This window comes from Hemicordylus capensis, chromosome 4 (genome assembly GCF_027244095.1).
Source record: "Hemicordylus capensis ecotype Gifberg chromosome 4, rHemCap1.1.pri, whole genome shotgun sequence".
Lineage (NCBI taxonomy): Eukaryota > Metazoa > Chordata > Lepidosauria > Squamata > Cordylidae > Hemicordylus > Hemicordylus capensis.
In genome coordinates, this window is record NC_069660.1 from 90,494,566 (window position 1) to 90,518,402 (window position 23,837).

General features: G+C 42.7%; 1 long non-coding RNA gene across 1 annotated transcript in view; it reads right to left on the reverse strand.

The window, feature by feature from the left end:
• LOC128353007 (uncharacterized) overlaps window positions 1–23,837 on the reverse strand; it is a 96,077-nt gene that overhangs the window by 58,500 nt on the left and 13,740 nt on the right. The window contains exons 2-3 of the long non-coding RNA XR_008320778.1: window positions 20,231–20,279; window positions 16,184–16,264 (exon numbers count right to left, since the gene is read on the reverse strand). This is a non-coding gene — a long non-coding RNA (uncharacterized LOC128353007). The remainder of the gene's footprint in view (window positions 1–16,183; window positions 16,265–20,230; window positions 20,280–23,837) is intronic.

The window sequence follows — 23,837 nt, forward strand, 5'->3', positions numbered from 1 at the left end:
TGCTTAAAATATGACCCCTCCACTTCCAAAAGCTTCATCCTATTTCAGACCCCTTATAATTTGGGTCCAGGACCAGTTTGATACCTCACACCACTGCCACTAGCCAGTTCCCCCTCCTTCTTTCCAAGCAAAAAACTGGGAATAAGGAGGGCATACTAGAGCTCTTTCCAGCCTCTCCTTAACTGGAAATGGCTTGAATGTATCACCTCCTACAGAGGAGCACAGGATCTGTCATTTTCTTTGCTTCCCCAAATTAAACTGGGAGTTGGGGGGGGATGATGAATGCAATGCTCCCCAGAAAGAAATGACAAACCATTTCTAGTTAAGAAAAGATTAGAAATGGGTTTCCTGTCTATAGCAAGCCCTCCCTATTACCAATTATACCTTTCTCCTTATACCTTTTGTGTGTGTGTGCTTAGGTTAAAAGCTTGGGGGGGGAACCCCCCCCTCCATTTCCCCATATTATTTTACAGCTCCTGGTAAAAATGAGATAGAATTTTGCCCCAACCAAAATCCCAGAAAGAACTTCAATTTCCCACTGAGCTGAGAGTATTTCCATAACAGACACAGGATACACTTCCACTGGGAAATGGCTTAGAAGGGAGTCTTCACATAACATAGGACAATCCCCGACTGCACAGCACTATACTCACCATGTATGGTTCAGGCCTCTGGTGATGAGGAAGCATCACTGTCACCTTCTGCTTGCCATATAAGAGGCATGGCCAGAATTGTTTGTAGAGTTTATTTTGAATTCCAGAATCCACCCTAGAGTTGAATAAATCCATTTCGCATTCTGCCAAAACATGTTGGAGCATCCCTAACTCTTGGGGATCCAGGACAGATGTCTACAGAACAATTGTAGAAGCAACGATTATGCTTTTACAGTCCAGATTCTTGGAACAGTTGAAATTCTGCGGTCAGAATTGGGAGAAAGTTGGAGATAGAGGGCAAGAAAAAGGCTCTAAAGATTTTTTCCCCCACCCAAGCTTTTTAACTGGATTGTGCTTTTAAATTGTTTTGATGTTTTCATTTTTAATCTGTTTTATGTTGTTGTAAACCATACAGAGATGGAAATTTGAGGTGGTCTACATATTTGAAAGACAGATAGATGAGAACATAAGAACAGGCCTGCTTGATTAGACCCAAAGCCCATCTGGTCCAGTATTCTGTTTCACACAGTGGCCCACCAGATGCCGCTGGAAGCCTACAGGCAGGACTTGAGGACATGCCCGCTCTCCTGCTGTTACTCCCCTGCAACTGGTACTCAGGGGCATCCTGCCTTTGAGGCTGGAAGTGGCCTATAGCCCTCCAACTAGTAGCTGTTGACAGACCTCTCCTCCATGGTTATCCAAACCCCTCTTAAAGCCATCCAGGATGTTGGCTGTCACCACATCTTGTGGCAGAGAATTCCACAAGTTGATTATGCATTGTGTGAAAAAGTACTTCCGTTTGTTGGTCCTAGATTTCCTGGCAATCAATTTCATTGGATGACCCCTGGCCCTAGTGTTACATGAAAAGGAGAAGAATTTCTCTCTATCCACTTTCTCCACACCATGCATGATTTTATAGACCTCTATCATGTCTCCCTGCCTTTTTTCTAAAATAAATAGCCCCAGGTGTTGTAGCCTTGCCTCATAAGAAAGGTGCTCTAGGCCCCTGATCATCTTGGTTGCCCTCTTCTGCATCTTTTCCAGTTCTACAGTGTCCTTTTTGAGATGTGGTGACCAGAATTGTATGCAGTACTCCAGGTAGGGCCGCACCATCGTTTTGTATAAGGGCATTATAATATTAGCCGTTTTATTTTCAATAAAAGGTGAACGAGCTGTCCACCACAACCCCAATATCTCTCTCCTATTCAGTCACTGACAGCTCAGATCCCATCAGCGTACACTTGAAGTTGGGTTTTTTTCTTCCCAATGTGCATCACTTTACACTTGCCAACACTGAAACACATTTGCAATTTTGTTGCCCACTCACCCAGTTTGGAGAGATCCTTTTGGAGCTCCTCACAGTCTCTTTTGGATTTCACTTCCCCAAAGAGTTTGGTATCATCTGCAAATGTGGCCACCTTGCTGCTTACCCCTTCTTCCAGATCATTTATGAATAAATTAAAAAGCACCGGTCCCAGTACAGATGCCTGGGGGACCCCACTTCTTACTTCCCTCCATTGTGAAAACTCTCCATTTATACCTACCCTCTGTTTCCTTTTCTTCAACCAGTTAGCAATCCGCACATGTACTTGTCCCCTTATCCCATGACTGTTTTCTCAGGAGTCTTTGATGAGGCACTTTGTCGAAAGTTTTTTGGAAGTCCAGGTATACTATGTCAACTTCGATCACCTTGATCCACACACTTGTTGACACTCTCAAAGAACTCCAAAAGGTTGGTGTGGCAAGATTTCCCTTTTCAGAAGCCATGCTGGTTCTCTACCAGCAGAGCCTGTTCTTCTATGTGCTTTACAATTTTATCCTTGAGTATGCTTTCCATCAATTTGCCTAGAAGATAGATAGATAGATAGATAGATAGATAGATAGATAGATAGATAGATAGATAGATATGGTGACTGCATACTTTCACCCTTGATACTTGATGCAGGAATGGTCATACTTCAAACTTGCAAGATCCACCAAGCAGAGCCAGATGCAATACAGGGGCTGAGGAAGTAGCCATAGGCAAAATGTTGGCTCAGGGGCAGAGCAACCACATTGCACCCCATGAGCCATACACTCAGATAGCCTGCACATAAAAATACACATTTGCCTCTGAACTACTACAGTTCAGGGACTCCAACACAAAATTGTAAAACTGGCCATCAGTAGCCCCAATCAACTTTCTACTAACTCTTGGTGCAGTCTATATAGAATGGAACAAAAAGGCACTTCTGCAATTAAGGAGAGATGAAGATCTTCAAGATATTACAATGAAAACTAGCTGTTTCACATTCTGACCCTGAACATTCATACTGGAGCATAGCTTTTAATGCCCAGTCAACATCTGTTCAATGCCAATGCAGGTTCACTGCACTGGTATAATGCTAGTCCCACTTCAAGCCTTTAATTAGGAACATAGGAAGCTGCCATATACTGAGTCAGACCATTGGTAGCTCAGTATTGTCTACACAGACTGGCAGCGGCTTCTTCAATGTTGCATGCAGGAATCTCTCTCAGACCAGAGGGAAAGGATCTTTCAATCTTTCTATCACACAAGTATTAAAAAGAGAACACCCGGACTACCTGAGAGATTTGTTATTCACACTTTAAAAATTGAAAGTTGAACCGGATCTATTTATAGGATCCTCCTCAGTTAAGCAGCTAAGGAAAACAATTTATGTAGAGATTCAAGAAGTGGGTTTTTAAAAACCTGATTTAGAACGTAAATGCTACAAACACCGCACTTCACAGTACTTGTTACAACCTGATCACCCTATCGCTCTCTTTAAGGAGAAAAAGGTCCCTTTCCATTTTGGGGAAATGAGGTGGTGTTTATACCACCAAGTATTACCACTTAACGCGGCTAAGCCATGGCTCCCAGAGGACCAGCAAGAGTGTCCTAAAATCACCTGCAAACAGAAAGCTAGTGAGCTAGGCAAAACATTCAGGGAAACCCATTCACATTTCTTAAAAGAGTGTGTGGTAGCCAAAAGAGTATGGCAGGGAGTAAGCAAGTTGTTAGAGTGGCCTGATTTGGAAAAACGGACTTGGGAAGAATTAACCTCGGGTTTGAGCGATAGAACCTCTTTTCGAGGTCCCAGAAAGAAACCTTCAAGGAAACGGGACGGAACAGGTGCCCTCATATAGGGAATTGGAACGTTCCCCTTCTCGTAATCAGGTTAGTAAACCTATATGTCATTTATGCAATGCTCCTGCATAGGAATAGGGAGGGAAGACGTGACCAAGAGGTTCACGTGGATGAGACAGTAAATCTCTTCTGGGAAAGTTTGTATGATTATGTGCAAAAAGACAAGTGTATCTCTTCTAAACAGCAATGGGACAAATTGCGGAAATGTACGTTGGATGTAACCCCACCGATTACCTGATGTGCCTTGTAATCCCCCATCCCCGAGTTACAGTACTGCCTGCATATACTTTATAACCCTGTGGGTCTCCAAATCCTTGTGTGTAAATCTTTGTAGAAATATGATGTACAAACAACTACTTTGTATATAATTGTGCTTTGGCAACGTACTGTATACTTTGGTAGTTTGTTGGTTCAATTAAAAAATCTTGTCCTATAAAAAATCTTGTCCTATCTTGGAGATGCCAGGGAGGGAACCTGGAACCTAGATGCTCTTCCCATAGCGGCTCCTCCCCTAAGAGGAATGTCTTGCGATACTCACACATCCAGTCCCCTATTCATATTCAACCAGGGCAGACCCTGCTTAGCTAAGGGGACAAGTCATGCTTGCTACCACAAGACCAGGTCTCCTTGATTGCTATAATACTTTTGAAGAAATATGGCAGTACCCTGACGTCCTCTAACTTGCTAACCCATTGGTCAAAGTATGTATGATCTGAATACAGAATTTATTTACTTATTTATGTACTTAGGAGATTTAATTATAGCATGCTGATTCAGATTTCACAGAGATACGATATTACCTTTCTAAGAGACAAGCAATTTGACACAGGAGTTGAGGAGTACTTTGCCTGTGATGGGGGTGCTGCATGCATTGGCAGACAAGTTGAATGCAACTATCTACCAGTTATATTTGACACCAAGTGTTCATCAAAGCTGTCAAAAAGCCATCAAGATCTCATCTACAATGTGGCCTGATAATCCATCAGAAACACAAAAAATGGTAGGACGACCTTTAAGGAAGATATATAGCATGTTCAATACCTTGGCTGTGCCTAAACATCAACTCCAATACAGTGGAAATTAATACCTGCCATTTTTGTGCATTTATTATACCACTAGTAATTTTTAGCCCGTTGTAATAACGGGCGCTAGCCTTAAGGGGAAAAGAGATTTATTTACGGCCCCGCCCCCCAAGTGCGGCCGCAAGCGGGCCCAGTCCTTTCCTGTTCGGCCACGGCAGCTACTGCCACCTCTTGCTGAGGCCGCGGCCGCCATCGGGGCTAGTCGCCCCGCCACCGCCTCACCCGCACTCTCGGTGGCGTCGCAGCCGCTGCCAACGGGGCCAGTCGCCCCACCGCGGCCACAACTACCTTTGGCCGAGGCCGCGGCTCCGCCGCCGCCTCGGCCACACTCTCCTCCTGCCGTTGGCGGCGGCCGCTTCTCCTTGGCCCGCCGCTTCTGCTCCTCCCGGCCCTCTCGCCGTAACGGCAGCGGCCGCCATCGGAGCCAGTCGCTCCGCCGCGGCCACCGCCTGGTCCAACATGGCCGCCCGTCTCTGGGCGGCCGTATCTTTTTCGCCCGATCTGGGCATGCGCTCCGCGCATGCCCAGATCGGGCGAAAAAGACACGGGCGGCACGGACGCACGCCCAAGGCTTTTATGGGTAAGGATGGCAGTAGAAATAACAAAATCACTAAAACACAGGAGGCACATGCCTGTCCATTCTAAATGCCATTTTTAAAGTCACCTGAGTATTTGAACTTTCCACCTCAGAGCTGAAAATGTCTAGTAGCTATCTGATGGTGGTTATTTATATTTTTCTTTCTAGGTTAAGAGAAACGTGTTGTCGACATTCAATTAAAATGTACAAGAAATAAAATATTGTCAGGAAATATTTACATGGTATGAGAGTGAAATAACATCCTTCATAGTAAAGGTTTTCTGTGAGATTTAACACCGAAAGTGATACATTTAAAATTGAGCTTCTTCCTCAAAAGTGAAAAAATCTCCACTGTCCTGCCAGCCCTCTCCCACTTCACAATGAACAATGAAGAGCTGGACTTTCAGCAAAATGTCTTCACATGCTTGCTTGCTTGCTTTATTTATACCCCGCCCCTCCAATACATTACTGCTTGGGGCGGCTCATAAGATTTATAAAATAGTTACAATATAAAATCAGACTAATAAAATTAACCAAATTAAACAAGTTCAATCTAAAACCACAATCAGAATTAGCTTTTGAAATTCAAATTAAATTCTTTAAAAAGCTAAAAACTAAAGACTAAAGAACCAACCAGATAAAAGCAGCAGGTGAAACATTTAAAAGCCTCTTTAAAAAGTTGTTTTAAGTTGTTTTTTAAAAATACTTAAGAGAGGCAGCATGGCAAAGCTCTTCCGGGAGGGTGTTCCAAAGCTGAGGGGCCACAACAAAAAAGGCCATGTCTCTAGTCCCTGCCAACCAGATCTTTGTTAGTGGTGGGACCATGAGCAGGGCCTGAGATGATGAGCGGAGGGCCCTGGCAGGTTCATATGGGCAAATGCAGTCCGACAGGTACCCCAGCCCCAAGCTGTGTAGAGCTTTAAAGGTCAAGACCAGCACCTTGAATCTAGCCTGGAAGTGGACTGGTAACCAATGAACCTGCCACAGGATGGGTGTGATACTGCTAGTAGTGAAGCGACTTGCAGCAACAAGCATCCTTGTGGCAGCATTCTGAACCAGCTGAACCTTCTAATCTGTCTCCAAGGGTAGCCCCACATAGAGTGCATTGCAGTAGTCCAATCTGGATGTTACTAAAGCATGAGTTACTGAGGTCAGGTCCGACTTCTCCAAGTAGGGTTGCAGCTGGTGCACCAGCCGTATCTGGTAAAAGGCAGTTCTGCACACCGCCGCCACCTATGCCTCCAAGGACAGTGTTGGGTCCAGAAGCTCCCCCAATACTACAGGAGAGAACACTGGGGAAAGAGCAAATTTCCCTCAGATCATACCAGTAGCAGTAATTCTAAGAGTTCACCTAAGGGTCATGATCTAGAATGGTGATAAATCACCGTTTTTGTCCAGAGGTTATAAAACGGCCCATCACTACCATAATTGGGCATTTTTTAAAAGATTACCAGTTTATGTCTGGCACAAGTTAATAACATAACAACAGCTTTATTTGTTAGCCATCTCATAACAAATTGTTCTTTGGGCAGTTTACAACATAAAATTAAAACGTAATTTAAAAACACACAACACATTAAATCATAACAAACAAACAAAAAAGGGGAATACTAAATACAATACAAAATAATTTAAAAGACATTTTTTTAAAAAAAAAATCAGTTAAAATCAGATCAAAATTTTAAAATTTAAAATTTAAAAGGCCTGAGTGAACAAAAAGGGTTTCACCTGGCGTCTAAAAGAAAAAGAGTGATGAAGCCAGGTGAACCTCACTAGGGAGGCTATTCCATAAATGGAGTGCAACAATCAAAACGGCCCTCTCCCTAGTTCCCGCCAATGATAAATGTATGTCATGAAAGACCTGGGAATGGCCTCTGCATGAGACCTTGGAATGCTACCCCAGTTGAAGTAGACAGTACTGGGCTATAAGAACTAATGGACTATATGGACTATACCTTAATGCCCATCTTCTCCCACATGCATTTGTTCATCCTATAAGATCATCCAGGGAGGCCACGCTCCTGTGCATCCCACTGCCAATGGAGGCTCAATTGGTTGGCAATTGGGCTTTTTCTGATATCACCCCCATATTATGGAACACCTTCCCATTGAAATAAGCTTGGTCTCCTTCCTATTTCCTTTTACTTTTAAATTGGTACTCAAGAGCTGGCTATTTCAACAGGCCTTTGAAAACTGAAGGAACAATAACCATTTTATTGTTAGGCAGCTCTCTGGTCACCACTTTTTACTGCTGCTTTCTGTTTCTATGATTTTAATGTACTCTACTGAAAACGTTTTAATGCTTTTTAAAATAACTTCTGTAATTCTAATTGTTTTTATGGATTGCATTTTATTGGTTATGGAAACCACCTTGGACTTTTGGGGTAGGCAGAATAAATAAAAAATCAAAATAAACTAACAAAGGTCAAATGTGAGATAAGCCAGATTCATATTTCACATGTTCAGTGAATTCGTAAATATTCCCTCCAGTTTGTGAGGCTATCAGATATCTAGTTTTATGTAGTTATGTATGTATTTATTTATTACATTTAGCATCTAGCAATGCTGACTTCATCCTGCTAACAGGTAAAGAGGCGCATTTTAAAGTAGTGACTATTTTACATTGAGCAGAGAGAGAGCAAGTGTCCCTGGGCCTGCTCAACCCAGCATAGGGTCCCTATCATGTAACTTGAAACCGGAGAGTTTGCCGAACCAGAGGTTAATTTTTGTAATCATCAATCATTTCACAGTTGGCATCCTCCAGTTTTAGAGCAGGGGAGCCCCTCTCTCTTCCTTGTCCACCGAGGCCACATCCAAGCAAGCTCTGCAGCAGTAGTGTCGTCAGACTGTGGGCAAGGCATCAGCAGGCCACCAGCCATTAGCCACGATCTTCAAGGGGGCATGCTGAGCATGATTGTGCCTTTTCAGAAGGAATGGACCAGCTACCCTAGGCAGGGAAAGGGTATATATATATATATATATATATATATATATATATATATATATATGAATGAGAGAAGGCGGAGGAACCTGGTCCCCTCTGACCAAGGATGCCCTTGTGATGGCAGACGCCAGCAAAGCAGTCCAGGGACACCAAACCAAATTCCTGCCCCTGAGTCAGCTTGCTGCCCGGGGATTAACTCTCTCATGAAAGGGCCAGTCCACTGGGGAGGACCTGAGGCTCCAAGACCTTCAGTTCTCCTTCGGATTGCGCTCTCGTGAGGTATGCCAGCCAAATAAAGGTTGGGGGCACTTGGGTGGGGCCCATTCTTTCTGGTTAATAATAGAACTTTTACATAGTGGTCCCCTCCTCTACAGGCAACCCTTTCATGCACCCAAAGGGGAATTTGCTGCTCCATGTGTTTATTATGTATTATGTATTATGTGTTTACAACTATTTAACATTCTTGAGTCTGTAGCTGCCAAGAAAGGTAGGATCTGAAAAATCAGAACAAAAACAAGCAAAAAAAGTTGCAATTATTGGACAGGAAACATATTTTCATTTATTTGTTTAAAACAACATAAAGAACAAAATTCTTTTATAAGAAGATTATAAATTATTATCATTTATAATATAATGTAATGTAATGTAATGTAATAAATTAATAATAATTTATATAAATTATAAGAATTCTTATAATATTATAAGAATTATAAAATAATTCTTATAATAATTCTTATAAAAATTCAAAGTGATTGTTGATGCTATTTTTATAATGCTGATTTATAATGTTCCCTTTCAAATAGCCCCAAAGCAGTTTACAAAGTAATATTATGATTACTATTGCATGAGCTTCAATTGCAAACACAGAGAACAGTCAGTTGTTTGAATACCACATGGTGTTAATCTTAACAGCACATATATTGATGTTTCGATGAGATAGTTTATAATGAGATAGTGAGATAATTTATAGTTTGGAACATAATTAGTTATCCAAACCAGTGAAGCAGTCTTGAGATAAGTGAACAATTTTGCTATGCAAAATATCTGTGAGGGAAAACAATAATGTGCCAAATTCCTCTGCTTAAGTGAACAGCATTTCCGTGTAAGTTTACAACTATTTTGGTTCTTCTTGTTTTGTTTTTTGCTTCCACTCTTCAAAGAGTTCCAGTGTATTAAACGCTCATCACTCCTTAGGACTAAAGGTATGCACAAAATCAGCTTGACTAGTTTGACTGGAACACAAACCCAATTTGAAAAAGGGTAGGTAGGTTTGGTTTTGGTTTGGCTCAAACCCCTCTTGGTTTGGTTCAAATTCAAACCCAACTGGAATTGGTTCTAAAAGGTTCTATGTAGGGTATAATGGGGACTTGAACCAGCCCATTATTCCCATTGCAGAGCACCTAGGGGTACAAAACCGGGGGTGGTTGGTTTGTGGGGTGGTTAGGCAGGCACCCATGGCTGCCTACCACCCACCAAATTCCAAAGCAATCAGACACTCCTGTGATTAAAAAAAAAAAAATTTTTTTAAGAGTCCTCTCCCCATTCAGAAAAAGAATAGTGTGTGACCTTAATTGCTGTGAACTCTGAACTCAGAGTTCACAGAAATTAGGTCACACACTGTTCTTTTTCTGAATGAAGGAGGAATTCATATTCATTGCATTGAAACAGCCTACAATCTTTTAAAGTGTATATTAAAAAAATGAACCTGACCAACTTGGGGCTTCAGGGGGGAATTGTGGCACAATGTGCCTTGCCCCCAAAACCAGTTTGGTGCCCAGACACCCCTCAGGGGGGCGCAGATGGGGCATCCTCAAATCTCCATTATTCCCTATGGGAAAAATGCAAAAATTGGGGGGACACTTCAAAACACCTTTTTATATCGCAGGAGTCTTCATTTGCTTTGGAGTTTGGTGGGTGGTAGGCACCCATGGGGGTCTACCATCCCTCCTGGTTTTGTGCCCTTAGGTGCTCTGCATAGAGAATAATGGGCTAGTTTGAGTCCCCATTATACCCTATGTAGAACCTTTTAGAACCGGTTCGAGTTGCCATGCAGTTCCTGTGGTAGTTGGCACCCATGGGAAATGATTTTTGCTTCTCTACCCTCCCTCCAAAAGCCCTTTTCTCTGCCAGGAATATGACCCTAAGGGTCACACAGCTCTCAGGGACATATTTCTAACAGCAAAAGGGCTTTTGGAGAGAAGAGAGAGAAGCAAAAAACCTTTCTGCCTCCCTCTGCGGCTATGTGGGCTATAAAACAAGGATTCAATGTGGCTATCTTGAGAAGGTGAAACCATTCTTTCATGTTTGTAGTGCTGTGGAAGACGTGTACCAGTATGTCTGTTCTACTTTCTGGTCAAACATGGCACCCTGAAGCAGCTTACAACTATAAAAACACACACACACACACAATATAACATTTGCAATTTACTTATTGAAAGAATTTATACCTTAGGTTTTCTCCAAATGGTCCTCAAAAATAATAATCAAAAATGTTTCTTTTAAATTTTTAAACCATCATTTCCAATAAAACAATCTGTTCACAACAACCTGTGCTCTACAAATTTAACTGAGTTTCTACTGTAACACACACTGACAACAATCAAAGTATTGAAGAATGTAATTGGCGGCTCTTTTTCATGTTACCATTAGTGGTAAGGGAGCTGTTATAGCACAACTTTTCCCTGGGCATCTAGATAATGTTGAAAGCCTGTGGTCATGTGGGAGGAATCCAATCATGATTCCAGATCCCTTGTGGCACTATGGAAGATGTTAGCCACTATTACTAATAATAATACAACTTAATATATACAGTAATTCTCAATTGTTGGAACCTGATCTGGTTTACTTTCACCCCTACCAAATGGGGGATGAGGCAGACAGTTCAGCGGGTGAGATAGGGTAGGAAGTGTCTTCCCAGGAAAAAGAAAGGGCTACCTGGAAGTAGCTATAAGAACAGACAGTCAGCTACAAGCATCCACTAGAGCAGGGATTATCAACCTTGGGTCCCCAGATGTTGGACTTCAACTCCCATCATTCCCAATCAAAGGCCATTGGGGCTGGGCATTATGGGAGCTGAAGTCCAAGAACATCTGGGGACCCAAGGTTGAAATTCCCTGCACTAGAGCAACATGCACCTTCATGCAGTTGTAATAAGCTGTCTTGATCATGTGCTCAGAGCTATCGGAAGTCCTGGCTCCTTTTCCTTGGGAACTGTCCAAGGTCTGTGTCCCCTTCTCCGAGATCCCTGCTTCAACAGAGATCCCAGCTCAAACTGGAACAGGATAAATCTATCACTGTTCCTCCACCCCTGCCAGCTCCTTCTGATACCAGTGTGGCATGGAGCAACTCTATTATTAAAAGGAACTGCAACCTTGATTCCTCTTGCACACTCTGAAGTGGATCCCATACTACTAAAAAGGACCCCCAAAAAGTCTTTAGGATGCTTGAAAAGTTAAAATGAGGATGATTTGGAACACACCAGAGTTCAAGACATTCCACAAACAGGATGTGGATAATGCTCTGTTATATGGAAAGGTTCTTTTCTCAAGCGGAACAGTTCAGCAAGAAAAATTATGTTTCACCCCGGGGATGTTTTACAAAGAAAAGTGTTCTCTTATCTGATGCTTTACCCTGAGACCATTAAAGTTTTTGACAACAACTGAAGCCTCATTCTTTATTGATCTCTAGGGACTATGACCCAAAACCTCACATTAAATTATGCACAAATGCTAAACACATGAAAGCACGTTTTAAAGTATTATAGTGCTTTAAATACAAATGAATGAGAGAGGAGATATACACTGCAAGAGAACACTATATAGAAGCATAGCTGCTGCTTTCAACACAGCTTCCCTCTAACAGGTTCTAACTCTAATCCATGGATTACTGGAAGCAACAGAGCAGATAATCCAAGAGGTGTAAATGGGAAATAAGAGATCATAAGCTCAGTGAGACTTCCTGAAAGCACAGCTAGCAGTGCAGGCTGATTTTATAGGTGAATGGGGTGTTATGTTAAGAAAGAGGTATGACAGACAAATTTCTAGATTGTAAAGAACAGGACAAAAGGAAAGGGATGTGCTCGAAGTGTTTCAGCACCTTTATTTCCAGGTGCCGAAATGCTTTGAGCTGCCCCAGCTGAAGGCCGAGCATGTGTGGACGCCATCTTGAATGGCACTGGCCAGACCACTCAAAATGGCATCTGCACATGCTCAGATGCAATTTCCTTCTGGGAACAGGGCGCTTCCTGTTTCTAAGCAAATGCCGCTGGGCAAACAGAGAGCCCAACTGCTTAATACAAAATAGTGCCACTCTGGGGTGATGGTGGGCAGTGAAGGTGTAACACAGGAGTAGGTAAGGCCTGCCTTTTAAAGTGCCCTCTCGGCCCCAATGAAATTATTTGGCTGGGGCAGCTCGAAGCATTTTGGCACCTGGAAATAGAGGTGCCAAAATGCTTCAAGCACATTCCTCATTGACATGTCTTTCTGGCGTTATCTGTGCTCAGTTGTTCTGGATGTCAGCCACTGAGAGAAACAAGACCATTACCTTTTGTATATTACATGGAACTTTAGAAAGCATTTGAAATACACTTTCAAATCCTGGAATCTATGTGCCCTATGCCTGTTCCTGCTATTCACACCACATTTCTTGTCACTTAAGTATTCTGCTTTCAGGCATTTCACTGGGAAATTATTTATTTTAGAGTCTCAGCTTGTTTTACAAAAGTAGCCTAACTTCCCATAATGCTGAACTCTCTTTAAACCCTATTTGCTCCCTTTAATCATACTCAGTTACTTCCAAGTGGAATTTATATAGCTATTGTGCTGTCCAGTGTATTACAAAAGAGAGGGGGAAAGTAGACACAGAATTTAAACACAGCGTTCATGAAATAACTGGTCCTTTGTCAGTTGCCAGCATCAACAAAAGAACCTGAATTCCACTTAATTTTACATTTAGTAAGTGTTTGAACAGAAGAGGTAGTCACAAAGAGGAAGAGATGAATGAAAGGCTTTTTAGAGTAACTGAAAAAGCAAGAGCCGATCCAAGCTTAAATTGGAACTGCTGTAGAAAACACATACACATCGGATTACAAATGGCGGTCTGCCTGATTCTTTTCTGAAGTCATAAGGCCCCAGGTTTAATGGGCCTAGCGTTATCTGATTTGCACAAGCTCACGCATTTGCCTTTTTGCATAAGGAGATTGGAGATTGAGAAAGAGAAGCTACTGTGAGCTCTTTATCGATCCTTGTTGCTGCGCAGTGCCTGTTCCCCTCAAGTGAGGGAGTGTTATTTTTTGATGAGCTTGTCTGCGGTGTTTTATCTGGAAATGTATGATGCAACCAATCCAAATTATCCTGAACTGGAGGGAGGAAATTATCAAGTCTGGGGGGTTTCAGAGAAAATGTTCCCACTCAGGGCCGTCCTTAGGGTGGGGTGACTGGGGCAATTGCCCTGGGCCCCTGTGCTGACACAGGCCCCACTCTGGGCACACTGCAGTGCAGCCTGCCCTCCTCTCTCCCCCAGTCAAACTGATAGAGCTTGGTCTCTCCCCACCTCTCAGCTGTTCAGCAGGTGGGTGGAGCTTCCAGAGAGACCTCCATGCAGGCCTCCCTGAAACCTGAAGCTCAGGAAAGAAGCATGCAGCAAGCAGGCAGGCAGAGAGTGTCCAGCACCAGAGCTCTCTGCAGACCCTCTGCCCTGCCCAGCCCAGCCCAGCCCAGCCTTAGTAATGGAGGTACGATGTGATTTCCTTTTTGTGGTTATTTCCTCCCCACTGAATATTTAGGAATTGGCTTGCCATACGGCTTTGGTATTGAGCAGAGATGTAGGGCAGGGTGGGAAGAATATGTATATTTAAATTGAAGTGGATAGGACAAATTGTTGGTTTTTAATTTCCCCCCTCTAATTTTAAAAACCCCATCCAAAAAGTCCTATAAGTGGCTTGCTTCATGGCAGAAAATTACAAACATGTCTGGAACTGAAGCCCTCCCCCACCTATAGACCATCATTCCACCCCCATATGGAAGAATCTTCATAAAATAGAGGGAAACACCCCCCTTTCTGCCCCAGCCTTTAGATCACCTGTCCTGGAATGACTTGGCATAGGGCTTTGTTACTGAACACAGATGTAGGGCAGGGTGCGAGGTATAAGTATATTTAAATGGAAGTGGATTGGGCAAATTGTTGGGTTTTTAAAAAAACTATCCAAAAAGTCCTATTAGTGGCTTGTTTCATAGCAGAAAATTACAAAAACCTCTTGAAAAACCAATATATAATTGGTTTGTTTGTTTATGAATGCACTATGCTCAAGTTGATTTGCAACCCAGAAGGTCTGAGAACTGTGAAGCATGTGTTGTGCTTTTTATTTTTATTTCTTTAGAAATGCATTATATGTCCAAGCTGGTTGAACATGTCCAAAACCCTCACTCACACTATTTACACTGTATGTCATCAGTAAGTATGATTCTGTAATGATATGAAATGTTAAGGAGGCCCTGCACATGCTGATTCGGCCCCAGTCCCGCACCCCCCTAGAGACGGCCCTGTTCCCACTACTGACAATACAGCACCCAACGTTTACACCAGTTTTAACATGTTCAAGGCCTCCTGGGTTTACACACTCCTTCACACACCTTCTTCCCTTACTATACTTCTCCTCCACCCAGTCCTCTGGTTCCGCTAACTGACATGAACGCTAAAGCACAGGTTGCCAAGTCTAGCTTCCTCTAGCTCAGGCCTTGACAAATTTTCTTTGGAGTCAGTCCAGATATTGCAAGATGCTGCACACTTGACAAAATTACTGGGCTTAGTAAAAGACATTGTGGAAGGGGAGAATGTATGTGCTCTTTATTCCCTTTACAAATAACATAGAACAGAAGCAGGGCTGTCCTAGACAAACAAATATTTTATTTACTAATGCTGCCTCTGAATATTCTACTCTAGGTGTCAGAATTAAATTTCTAGGCACCAGGGCTCTCTGGCACCTGGGATTAGTCCTGTCTGCACTAGCTAGAAAAGCTGCACTGTACTGCTTCTCTTCTTATACCAGCTAACAGAGTCACAGAAGGCTTCTCCACTAGTAGGAGAGCTGGTCTTGTGGTAGCAAGCATGAATTGCCCCCTTTGCTAAGCAGGGTCCACCATGGTTTGCATTTGAATGGGAGAAATGTGTGAACACTGTAAGATATTTCCCTCAGCGGATGGGGCAGCTCTGGGAAGAGAATCTGCCCACTTGCATGCAGAATGTTCCAGTTTCCTTCCCTGGCATCTGCAAGACAGGGCTGAGAGAGACTCCTGCCTGCAACTACCAGTCTGTGTAGGCAATACTGAGCTAGATGGACCAAAGGTCTGACTTGGTATAAGGCAGCTTCCTATGTACTGTTGAATTGGATTCAGGACGATATATGGCAAGGAGTATGTTACATACAGTAGTAGTATTCTGTCTTCTTTGTTTCATTTTACTCTTATAAAACTATCTACATGTGCAATAGACTGTCCTCTAATAAATTTTATCCATTATTGGCATGACTGTAAAATAGTACTCACCAATCTCTCACTCACCATCCCCAGATGATAACAGGATTTTACAGTTGCCGATTATTTTAGATTCCATTGCTTCCATTCATGCATGCAAACTGCCTTTTTAGTGAACTTAATTAATAATGTAAATCAAGTTTTCAAGAAACTTTTCACAAGAGGAAAAGAAACAGTTTAAGAGCAGTATACATCTAGCTATCAAGAGTCAATCTAGAAATCACAAGACAAACAATTAAGTTGTGCTAACCTGCTTTTGAGCTTTTTCTGAACTCAACAGGCTTTCAGAAATAAGACAACTTGTGTAAAACTTCAATTTTGGTGCAATTCCCTAGAAAAGAGACAATAATTGAACATCAAGCCCTGACTGAAAAGATAAAGGGTATCAAAGAAGTAAATGTCACCTACTGCAACAAGCCATTCCTAATTTTAACAGTTTCTTTTGTTAATTTCAGCCTTTAATAAAGATAATTAGAAAAGACAGAACTGCAATGGTAAATGTCAAGAAGATAACATTTGCATTTCTGACAATTCAATTACTGATGATTATATTGCTTTTGTACAACAATTAAGGTCTGGCGTTTATTTCAACACATTGCTCTGTCAAAAGCATTTTTAAAGATTTTTCATGGCATGTTACGTACCACTAATTAAAAGTCAAGTCATGCTGTACAACCTTCACTCACATCACTTTCAAACTCCTTGATATTATACACTGGAGACATTATGTTATCCTTTGTTTACAGAGTCCATGTTTTGCTTGTATTTGTATACTAGATATTGGGGCTGGATGAAAAAAGACATTTGCAACACACTCTCCACACCTCTCTAAAACAAACACCACCAACAGCACCACAGAGCACCATGGCTGTAAAAGAGAATATTAAGCAAGGCTTTGAAAAATTCTTAAGAGGAATGTCAAACAATCCGTTTTTCATTTTCCTCGCTGTAATTAGGAGGGGTGATGCTCAACAGAAGAAAGACTGGCAATGAATGATAAGGAACAGGCTAATATTTCCATCCCATTCCAGGTAAATGAGATAAGTTACTGGTGTCAGATCCTTCCTCATCCTATATAACAGTGATCTTCACTATGTTTTCAAGTGGGGTCCTCTTTGACCAAAAAGCCTTCAGTGTGAGAGACATTTCCCACTGTGCTGACCTCCACACAGAATTGTGCTTTTCTCAGTGCTGGGTGTGCCCTTAAAGAGAGATGGAGCCTTTCTTAAGAGCTCTAGCAAAAAAACACTAGGAAGGACTTTCCAGCACTCTGTGCATATCTTTCCAAGATGATGCGGGCCAGGGAATCAAAAGGGCTCGATTTCCCTTAGGATTACACACACACACACACACACCCCGGCATTGGTAAAAAGTGCAAACAGTCACCTCCACATGGTGCCCAGGGGACTGTGCAGAGTATTTAGCTTTAGCCAAAGCGTCACACAGCCCCAATAAACAATTAGTCAGGGGGGGCACACTTAGGATTGATGGGGGCTGCCACTGGTCCCTGGGCCTTATAAGGAAGAACACTGCTATATAATCTTATCCTTACATAGACCAAACAACACACCGACATCATGTGAATCTAATTGCACCATATTATGAATCAACAAAAGAAATGAGCATTAAGTATTTAATAAAAACATTGCTGAGGTTAGTTTAGCATACAGAAGAACAAGCCTTGCTTAGAAGAATCAGCATGGCTGATTTTCATGGTCCATGAGTTGCACCTGCTGTCCAGCAGCAAGTATCCTCTCTAAGTCATAATGGGGCCTGACAGGCACATATTTTATGGTCCTTCAGGCTGCTGCTGGCCTAGCTACTCTGATGCTAAACAGGGACAGGATAGGCTTACACTAGGCAACCAAAGGAGTTACTCTGGAAACGTTGGAATTCTACAGGCAGTGGTTGACACCATAACTAATGAAGCATGCACCTGTTTGAAACCTTGGAGAGCTGCTGCCAGTCAGTGTAGATGATACTGAGCTATATGGACCAATGGTCTGACTCAGCATAAGACAGCTTCCTATGTGTTAATTATTAGCAGAGATGAACAGTGGACATATGCATGGGTAAAAAAAGGGTGAGCATCTACAGTTTTTCATCTGGCAGCAGATGGATTTACTGATCTGATGCACAGTAAAATTTTAGAGATTACCATTGTCTGGATCTCATACCGCCAGCCTCAAAAAGCTCACCTAAGGATAGTATTTCATGACAAAGCTGTTCTGTTGTGGCTCGTGGGATATTGTGGCTTCAGCATACAACAGAAGTGGAGAGCTGGAGCTTCTGGCCTTGAATTATGCCCCCCCAAACACAACAGCTAAGGAGCCAGAGTAGGAGGTGGGGAATGGGCTAGGAACCGGGATGTAAATTTTAGCTGGGGTGGACATGGTGGACAAAGCCAGATGCCAGTCGGCAGGATGTGGAAAGTGCACATTTATTTAAACAGGTCGGCACTGAGGATGAGGGCAAACAAGAGGCCAGGAAAGAAGAAGGCTTGTGAGACTTCAGTGGGATGCCAGAACTAAAGCAGGAGAGCACCGGCAGCAAAGCAGTAAGTTACTGAGAGGTAGCTCTGGGCCCTCTTCATAGGCATTGCTGGGAAAGCTTGGGAACAGGAATAGGGATTGTTACTTTTCTAGGTTTTGCAATCCTGCACAAGCTCCACAGCTTGGCAACACTGTTAAATTAGGCGAGGGAGTGGGTGGGAAGGACACTTCACCCAGGGCAGTATTTATCCTATGGTCAGCCCTAATTAGCAAATTGTCATTTAATGTACCAGTTGCCCCAGAATAAAGAGGTATTTTGTATAAATAAATAAATAAATAAATAAATAAATAAATAAATAAATAAATAAATAAATAAATAAATGCATTATTCATTTTCAACCACTTTTGCAGAATGGAACACACATTTTGTTATTTTTGAGGCCATCTGTCTTATTTGCTGTCATGGGTAGTCCACATGCCACTGACAGCTCCAACTTGTGCTGTGTTGATGTCATGACAGGCAATCTATTAACCTTTTATCAGGTCTTACACATTACATCATCAGCTTTAAATAACCAGCAATGCACCTTGCACATCTCTCTCTCTCTCTCTCTCATATTGTGATGGCTAGGAACATTTTGAGATGTTGAAAAAGCTGGAGTTTCAGGGCTCTGAAAGTAATAAAATTCTAATTGAAAAATTGTTTTAATGATTTTATTCTATTGTTTGTATAAATTTTGTACACCGCCTAGAGATATACATATCAGGCAGTATGGAAATATATATGAGAGAGAGAGAGAGAGAGAGAGAGAAATACAAGGCTCTGCATATGTGACCACAAGCAAAAGTTCACTGCATTCTAAAATCACCAAAATGTTAGTTATTCACAATGTTATAATGCATTTTCCCTTAACACATGACAATTCTTTGGGCAAATTCTATCTGTTTCCATTTTAAAGCTTCGTGAGATTTTCCAGTGAAAGGAAACACACTTGTCAGGCTCTCAGTACAGCTATCTGCCTTCCGCTGCCAAAGGATGTTGAGGTGGCCTCAGAGTTTTCAGCCAGGGGAGCTTTAAGGCTTACGGGCAGGGCTTGTTCCATTCACCAGCCCCACCCTAGTGTTGATTTCCCCAAGGCTCAGTCAGAGTCCCAGGGCTCTTTCCACACTGAGCCCCCCTCCTGGACTTGCCCCTTCATCACTGACCAGTCCTCGCTTATATAGCTCCTGACACTTGGGGCAAGTCTCGGGAGATCTCGCTGCAAGAGCTTGCAAGAGCCACTCCCAGTCCTGCAAAGCTATGCTCTCTGTTGATGGCGAGGGGACATCTCCTTGCCGGGGCCAGCATCAATGCTTCCAAATGGGTGAATTGATGTCTACATCTTCCCCCACCCAGTAGGGTCCTCCCTGCAAGACCCAGGCAGGGGAAGCCCTGACATGAAGCTCGGCGCTTTTACCCACGGTGATCAGCTCCACATCGGGGATTCCCTTACAACACTCCTAGCTTAGTGTTTAACTCTATCCTCTGCATGTTTACCCTCTGAGTTGCACTTGACAAACTTCCAAGTAAATGTCCATGAGACTGCAGCCTTGAATTCTGAGGGTGGGAGAGGAAAGCACAGCTGAGTCTGAGCCACAATCTTTGAGAAAGTCATAGTGACTTTGTAGCACACTGGGTCCAAGCCTTGTATAATCTTCTAACTTCTTTCCTAATCTTCCATTGGCTTTTCATATTGAACATTTTAAAATAATTTTATGCACAGAATATAGTACAGATAAGAAATAAAAGGAAAACTGAAACCTACATTCAAGTAGTTCAACGAGGTCTCCAGAGTCAACTACATCAGTATATACCTAAAACGAAAATTTAAGAAAATGAGATTGAACCATTTGGCCAGAACTATGTCAAGGACATGGGAAAATATGACCACTGCAAGAATTAAAATAGAAAATTGATCTCAGTTCTCTTATGCGCAAATCAGAGAACAAAAAATATAGCACGGTACTAAGAAAGCATTAAATGAGACAGGATCCTTCTGTCAGAAATAATCGATTTTATCCTCTGATCTTGGCCCAATTCAGTATTATTTCTGCAAGTTTCAGTTAAAAGGAACCTTAATAACAGACAAAAGTGATAATTTCAATGGCATTTAAAAACACACACACACAAAACCTCACTCCTTGTTATGAAGTGGTGATTAGTATTCTTGGTCAGTCACTAATGGAGATGGTCCCTGTGATCAACTCAGTTTGAGGATGGATGATACGATATTCTGATTCTATGCAGTGTAACCCTAACAGGTAACTGGAATGGACCACTGCATGGTTGTAATATTGTGAGTTGAAACATGCTTATGTTGAGAGAGAAAGACTTTATGCCCATGCAACATAATGAATCAGAACCATTGCATAAAAACAGCTACTATTACCATATGAAGCATTGCACTGATACAGAGGCTGAGATGGAATTCATACATGCATTCTTTAACCCAATGGCAAACACCAAACACACAGACTAGGCACATAGATTAGGATATTCAGAGATAAAGCCATGTAATAAAATTTGTATTTGCCCCAGGCAAATGTTCTAAGTATGTTCCTAGTGAAGGGGAAACAGAGAGGCCCATTTACCCTCCTCCTCCACAAAGTCCATCACTCAGTCCAGTAATTTTGTCAAATGTCTGTAGTCTGGCTCCTAAATTTTTGGGTTGGCTCCTAGATCTAAAGAGAAATTGTCATGGTGTGCTTTGAACAACTTTGAACCACCTGTAAAATACACAGGCTGTGAGCCAGAGATCTATGTGCACTCATAAGCAGACATGAGATCCCAGGGGGGTGAACGCTCTTGCTGACTTCAGCATTAATGGCAGCCATACATGAATAATGGGAATGCACACACAGAGCTGACCCTAACATTTAAGTAAATGAAGAAGCCCTTCCTCAGTGAAGTGCTAAACTGACATACAGCAGATGACAGGTATAGTACATAAGATGCCCCAAGAGCTATATCAAAAAGACTACCATGTGTACCTTTGCAATTGATTGCCAGAGGATTTTTAAGAGCATTTATTTCTAACTGTTCATAATTTACCTATGCCACTCATTAACTAAATTGTCCAATTAGCTAAGTGAATGTTAATGAGGGGTGACATTTCTGCAAATGTAAAGTGTATAACAAGTATCTACAGTCTCCAACAATTCATTCAGTCACCAGTTTTACAGTAAACAATATCCTAAGGTATCATAAAAATATGAAATTACTTTTAAACAAAGGACGAAAAACCAATATGGACAAAATTCTAGTATGCTTTTAAAAACATTAATTCTTGATCAGAAGGGGGGGGATTAAAAAGTCTGATTATTGATTATACATTGAAGTCAGTTGATAATGAAATATGTTCATTGTGCTTGTATGGCAGAAAATGTCGTTGAAGAAATGTTGATTGATTAATTACATTTTGTGGTTTCAACAAAGGTACCTATGATGCTGGAAGATTACCTTCCAAATATTAGTTTATCATCAAATATAAGGGGAGAGATACTGTATAGACATGTGAAGTCTTCTTTATATTGTCTGAAAATACAGACACAGATTTAGAGGTCATCTTTGGCTTTCAGTGTAACTCCTAAACATGTTACCTGGAAGATCAATGTTAAATTATGTTCCAAAAGTAGCTTAGCTGTATGAGAATGGAACAACATTAGGCTGTTGCCAAAAATAGCATACTTTTGTTGATTTCTCCTTCTGCCCTTGCTGTGGCTGGCAGAGGCAGGGAACCATATACACGATGATGATATCATTGACACTGCTAAATTGTCAGGACCCACAAGTACCCAGACCCCAAAGCTGACATCACCACTGAAGGGTTGGAGCAGGACCCTGATGTAGCCCCACAACACTGGCTGGTACCTTCAAAGTTAACAAGCTCTGGTGAACATCTGGAGGCTGCTGCCCTCTACAATGCATATGCTGTCAATCAGGGTCCCGCTGAGATCCAAGAGGTGGAGCAGCCAGATCCACTCAGCACTGAACCCTGAGGCTGAAGTCCAACGCCCCAGTCTCATGGGGTGCCCCATCATTGTGCCCGCACTCTATCAGCACCAGAAATCTCTTCCCCATGCTGGTTCGGGTGCCAACTTGGAGATCACTCCGGTGGCAGCGGGCTGCCTCCGCTGTGAAAGCAGCCCAATGCCTGCCAATGGAAGGCCCTCCTGGCATGGGGACCACCAGATTGCTGCTCCTCCCTCCACCCAATGATCAGCTATTTGGCGGGTGGACGGGGCTGGCTGAGACAGAAAACTACGCAAGCACGCTGCTGCCTGTGTCTGCCTGCCAATCCACAGTTCTCCCTCGCACAGGCTGCGGGCTGGTGGGCAGCAGGGCCTTCCTTAGGGTGGGGTGACTGGGGCTATCGCCCCAAGCCCCATGGTGGGACAAGCCCAGCACTGGAGCAGCCTGCCCTGCAGAAACTTCTCTTTCTCTCCCTGCCCAGTGGGGGGGGGGGGAGACTATAGTGCTGCCGGAGCCCTGTGCAGTCTTGCCTGCTATTGAAAGGCTCCCAGCAGGCTGCTACAGCTCCCTCACTGCCTGACTCTCAGCTGTTTGGTGGTGGGTGGGGCTTCCATAGGCCTCAGTGCCTGCAGGCCTTCCTGAAGCGCTCCTTTGCAGAAGCTCTCCACAGTCCCTGATTCCCACTCAAGAGCCCCAACAGCCCAGCAAATACAGAGCAAGTAGCAGGGGCAGAACCAGGGGTAAGCATGCAAGGGTTTCATTTGCATCCCCTGCTGCGGATATATATCCCGATCCGCAGTTCCCAGTAGCAGATTTTTTTTAAAAAAAAGGATTAACTTCCCTTCCTGCTGCTAGTCTTCCTGTCCAGCAGCAGGAGCAGCTGCAGCCTCCTGATTCATTCTCCTGGAGTCTTGTGCTCCTTCCCCGCTCGGGCTGGCATTTGAAAGTACAGTACTGTAATTTTAGAACAAGCAGGAAGCCAGGAGGAGGACTGAGGAGCTAAATGGCAACGGGAGGTGGAAAGAAGCTGGCTGTGGGCTTGTCTCCCTCCAGGAAAGTAAAATATAAAAAAACCCAACCTTTATCTGACTCTTGGTTTTGTTTGTGTGTGATTTGTTCCCCCTGTGAGAGAAACAGAAGTCCGCCCCCCACTCGGAAATCTGTGTGTGTGTGTGTGTGAGAGAGAGAGAGAGAGAGAGAGAGATGTTTTTAACTCGTTTTCAAAGTAGAAGTCAAAACTGTTGAGAGTACAAACTTGTAAGAAAAACCCTCCTCATTGCAACAATATACCTTCTTGTGAGGAAATTAGTCAGTACAAAAGTATTTAAAACTTCAAAAAGAATGAGAGGGAAGAAAAAAATGCTCTAACAAAATGGATTTGTTCTTGTTCCTGCCTTGGT